The following is a 5802-nucleotide window of genomic DNA, read 5'->3' on the forward strand; positions in this document are numbered from 1 at the left end:
AATTAAATTAGTCCCCTTAAGAGCTAATATTGCAGTAAACCAAGTATACACATCATATCCTTGAAAGACAGTAATGTCCATATTTGGGCCTTTTTATTTTGAGCGAGCCTCAGCCACACAAATACAGAAGTGGGTGAGGCCTGAGAAAACACAGAGATAGATTCAGCAGAAATTGGAAATGACACAAAATAACGTTTCAACACACTACTGTCCAAAACGCCAACTGGTGGTTAAAATGGCAATACAATTGTTTCTTAACTGTGATGTGTGGGAGAGTTTTGTCACACAGGGGAGGAGAAGATTATGACGGAGTCACCTCCATGTTTTTAAAAATGTGTCATTTGTTTAACATGGTGATCTTATTGAGATGAAATATTATTTTCAAGGGAGACCAGTCACTGTGTGAGGTCAGTTGGTGTTCATAAATATTGGTATGTTTTGTCACGCAAGTGGTCATGGAGGGGTCAAGAGGGACTGCACTTTATTAAAGCAGAGGCATCTAACCTGGGTTGTGTTCATTAGCGCACACAAGGGAACATTTTTTCAAAATGTTTGAACTGAGCGTTTTATATTGTAGAAGTCAAGGTAATCCATCCCTGTTTCAGTCCGTTTTCTTCCATTTGGTGCCTAATGAACATGGACCTGGACCTAAAGAGCTTTATTATGTATTCGGGAAATCAAAGTGTAAACGTAACCACACTGCCAGAACTCTCATGTGTACACAGTACACTTAGTACCGTCGAACCAAAAGGGGTTATTCGGCTGTCCCCATAGGAGAACCCTTTTGGGTTCAATGCAGAACCTTTTTCACAGAGGGCTCAGCATGAAACCCAAAAGGGTTATACCTGGAAGCAAAAAAGGGTTATCCTATGGGGAAAGCTGAAGAACACTTTTCAGGAAAATATTTTTTCTGAAGAGTGTACAGAGTAAAATCGAAATAGATTTGTATACCCTCTGTGTGCATGGCCACTTATTTTCTGTGGTTTCTAAATGTCAAGTAAATTACATCATAATACATGAAGCTCGCTCGGGTGGGTAGATCCCTTGATAGTCGTTAAAGCAATGTTATTTGTTTGTGTCACAGACAGAGAATGTCTTGGGTTACAGCACTGGGCACAGCTGTTCTCGTTCGTTATTGTTTGGAGATGTTCTATTCTATTCTTAAAGAAATAATGTTCGGGCAGCACCAGTGGCATAATTGCAGGAATATTTCAAGGATGTTTACTAGAAGCAAACACAAAGCTATTGCACTTCTGTTTCTGTCTTTTGGAAAACAAAAAACATTAAACACTCAACAAAGGATGTCTGTTACATCCCGAGCGAGAGAGCCATGAATAAAGATTTTTTTTCCTAAAACGTATATTCAACATGTACACCAAAGGTAGTTTTATTCGATGTTTGGCAACAGCCATCATTGGATAAGAAATATGCTATTTTGTTTCACGATTTACATTTCGTTATACACTCGCCACCACCCTCTTATCCTTAGGTCATTCATCTGTCCCATCTACCCAGTCACAGGGGTAAGGAGACGTTCAACATCTTGATCAGCTCTTTATTCAACTGGATGGTCTTCTCATCTACAGTTGAGAGACAAAAGAGAGTAAATAATACCATTAGCCACTACACAGTGCTAAACCGTGCTAAACACGGAGGAAGATTTTTAATTTCATGAACACACACACACAAAAAATACAGCATTTGAAATGAGAAAATGAGAAAAGGACACGAGATTATTTTTTTTAAAGGAAGGGGAAAGACAGAGAAAGGGTAGAATATTACTTTCTAGATTCGTCCTTGGGTTCTCCAACATCTTCTCCAGTCGTGAGTCTAAGAGCTTCCTCGGATGTTTAAAGATCACTCCAATCCTCACTGGGGCCTGGGGGAGAGGAGGGGAGGGGGAGGAGCCGAGATCAAACAGAGCCTTGCTTGCTACAGTATATGCTCAACAACGACACGGGTCCGTTTCTTGGACCCAGATTAAGCCTAGTATTGGACACAAGAGCACTTACAATGGTGATTCTCTATTGAACACTCATTTTCAGTTCAGTAGTAGGCTTCATCTGGGTCTGGGAAATTGGCTACAATAGTTTGATTTTCTTTATCTTTGTCTATCCTAATGTCTCTGCTGTATCAGTAACACAGCCCTCTAGTCATGCATGACACATACAGTATAATAATACACATTTCATACAGCTGGCCCAGAAATGAACTCTGACCTGGAAGTGGATCCATTCGACCAGAGATATGAGTCGTTCACAGCGCTGCACGTCGATGTCCCCTCTGAACAGTAGCATGGCGATTGGAGATATCAGGGTTGTGTCCCGTAGGTAGATCAGAGGAAGAGTCCAAATGGCATTAAAACATCAAGTCTTTTACATCCGATTAGGAAACACATTTAGTACTTCAATTTATTGGGGCCTCCCTAGGAGTAGTTAGAGGTTGCCCCTAACCACTGATACAGGGTCAGATTTTTCACTTCCCAAATGATTATGGATAGGATTGAGGGAGTTGGGAAATCTGATCCTAAATCATTAGGGCATCTTCTACCTCAGTGCCTCCCTGAGTAAGATGGAGACAGATACAAAAGGTGCATTAATGGTCTATTAATAGATATACAGACAGATAAGGAAACAGCGAGAGTGAGAGTGATAGTGTTATCTCTATCCAACTGACCTTCTCCTGGAAGAGCAGGCAGCGGTTGAAGGAGGAGGGGTGGACGTGGGCCTTCCCCTGGAAGGTTTCCACAGAACAGGCCACCCGGGTCCAGCATATCCACAGAGGGCGTGTAGAGGATCCGCCCCACACTGTTACACAGCCCTCCCATCACCACCGCATTCAGTACACAGATCTGAGCCTTACCCAAAGGGGTGAGGGGAGCCTGGGGCTCCCGTCGGGTCAGACCGGTCCCGGGAAGCTGGTCCTCGACCGGACTTGGAGGAAGAAGAGAATGCGACCTGGTCCATCATCCTTATCAGCTCCTGTTTGATGTGCTGACGGGGAGCAGATCCAGGTAAATGTCAGAGATCAATGATCAGAGTCAAGACTGGAGCCACCAAGATCCGAACCAAGACTAGACGCCATCTCTGGTAAATGTTCTCACTAGCCACTCTAAAGGTAAGATCACTACTTACACTGTATACCGTATCAGTTACAAAACATGCTCAGTGCTACAAGACACATGATGATGTAAGACACAAGATGAGAAAAACATGCACAAGTTTGTGTGAGAGAGAATAGAGTAGACAAGCTGTTCAACCCCCCTCCCTACCGGCTGCTGCACGGAGAGACACTTTGAATGCCTGCCTATATAAAAGCCAATTGATATTAACTCCTGAGGTGTTGAACTGTCCTCTATAGCCACCACGGCTATTATTTGACCCTGCTGGTAATCTATGAACGTTTTAACGTCTTGAATAATGATCTGTCCTCAAATCTACACCCTGTACAGCCAGAAAAGGACTGGCCACCTTGGTTCCTCTCTAGGTTTCTTCCTAGATTCCTGCCTTTCAGGGAGTTTTTCCTCACCTCTGCTGATGTAAAAAGGGGTTTATTAAATACATTTGATTGATTTGATATATTGATTGAGTCGAGTACCTTTATGGTGATTAAGGGCAGTGCGATTCAGGAAGTGATTCCTGCAGTAGGTTGTCTCGGCTCGATATCTCTCGCTGCGTATGTTCTTACACCTGCGTATGATCTTCCACCTGTTAGCAAGACACGTGTTTGGATAAAAGCGTCTGCTAAATGGCATAAATTATATGTTATAAGGAACCAAGATGTTGGCTGAAAAGTTGGAAGGGCATAGAAACAATACACTCATTCAGTTAGACTATATTACTATATTAGAGAAAACAGGGTCCTGTTCATTAGGCACAAAATGGAAGAAAACCGATTGAAATGTAGAGGTACTGAGTGAACCTGTCGAGTAAGACACGCTAGTTTTCATCCGCCGTTGCAAAATGTTTTGCTACCGTGTGCCCTAATCAACATGTGCCTGCAATAGCTATCTCTGATTTTGGTCGTTCATACTGTTATTAAAAGAGCTACCTCTCCAAGTAAGCATTGTAGATGGCCAGGTGATCAGTTGGTAACAACCAGGGCTGCCTTCGCCAGGTTGGCCTGATCCTTCTGGTTCATTGGTGTGGCAAAGGGAGATTTCTCCGAGATGGCTGCCTCTATAGTCGCCTGGAATATACAATTACATTCAGTATGGAGAATATACTGGAGACTACCCATTCAAAGAGCACCTTTTAAACCCAGAGCTATACAGTCTTTACCGATATGAGTTCCAACACACTATTTCATATTTTTTTAAATAAATATCACACTATTGCAGAGAAAGTAATAACATATAACTGCTCATTTTGCAATTCAGACATAATTTATGCCACCGTTGATGGACATAGCTTACAATTGGTTCCAGACAGCCCAAGATGGTGCCGAAGATAAGAATCTTACCATTTATGGGCAGAGTGGCAACCCAGAGGGCTGAGGGCATGACCCTCCGGTATGCACGCCCCAATCCCCTGGAACAGGCACACAGCGTTACTCACTGTCTGGGGCTGGGGCGCATCCAGGGCTCTGCACAGGAACTCCTATGGGGAGCCGTACTCACATTGCTGTAGAGGAGACAGAATCGGAAACAGAGGTTGTTTGGGGTGAGATCATGTGTTTAAGTGGTAAGACAGTCATTATTCTATACCCATGTGTAAGTAGTTATTTTGGAGTATGGGTCTGTGGTTACTTTGTGTGTTTTTTTTAATTGCTCGACTCTGATTAAAAATAATTGTTTCTGTACCATGATGTGAAGTCACAGATCCTCCAGTGAACCCTCAGTATCTCTGGTATGGAGAAATCCATGAACGCCAGAAACCTGTTATAAGGAACATTCACAATCAGGTTGTTACTTGTGGAGGTGCTGACTTCAATAAGGCTGTAGAGGGTAACTTGTTCTGTGGTTCACAGAGAGAACCTGACCTGGACTTGGGTTAGAGGCGGAAGCAGAACCCGTTCCGTACATGTCCTGCCCTGTCTTGCCTCTGGAGGGCGCTGGCCTTGCTGACAAACGTCTCCACCAGGGAACTCATCTGACTGCTCTCATGGTACTTGTTTTCACACAACATCAGGTATGGTGACTCCAGTTTCCGCTATGTTTGTGGACAGCACAATCTAAAATAGAGACAGGGTAATGTGGGCAATTGTTGTCTCACTTTTTTCATTCATAGCAGTATCTCAGTTCATCACTGCACTAGAGAAATAAACAACAGTACCTTCCAAACTCCAGCAGGGGGCACTGTAAACACAGCTGCCTGGTCCTTGGACGAGTGTCGAGCTACCAGTCTGAACCTGAGTAGGGAGACATAAACCAATCTGAGGTCAACATCAACGTCACTCTGAAAGGAGGGAAGACGATGCAGCACCAGGTGAGATGGGGTACTATGACAGACAGGGATGAGATTTCTGGGTATGAGTGGCCTTGTTATAGTACCTGCCGCATTGGGTCTCAGGGTCAGATAGCCAAGTAACTGATTTGTCTCTGAAAACACTATGGAAATGAGAGGCAGGTAGCCTAGGTGTTAAGAGTGTTGGGCTAGTAACCAAAAGGTTGCTGGTTTGAATTCCTGAGCGAACTAGGAGAAAAATCTGTCAATGTGCCCTTGAGCAAGTTACTTAACCCTAATTGCTTCTGTCATGTTGCTCTGGATAAAGAGCATCTGGTAAATGTAGAAATGCCTTGTTATTTCCTATACTCAGTCATTGTGCTATCCTATTCTACACTGCTGTAAATAATTCAGAACT

At 43.4% G+C, this 5802-nt stretch overlaps 1 pseudogene; it reads right to left on the bottom strand.

Annotated features, from left to right (window-relative positions):
- Positions 1–1515: 1515 nt before the first annotated feature.
- Positions 1516–5500, bottom strand: LOC135516991 (ATP-dependent RNA helicase DHX29-like; annotated as a pseudogene).
- Positions 5501–5802: the final 302 nt, after the last annotated feature.

This window comes from Oncorhynchus masou, chromosome 28 (genome assembly GCF_036934945.1).
Source record: "Oncorhynchus masou masou isolate Uvic2021 chromosome 28, UVic_Omas_1.1, whole genome shotgun sequence".
NCBI lineage: Eukaryota > Metazoa > Chordata > Actinopteri > Salmoniformes > Salmonidae > Oncorhynchus > Oncorhynchus masou.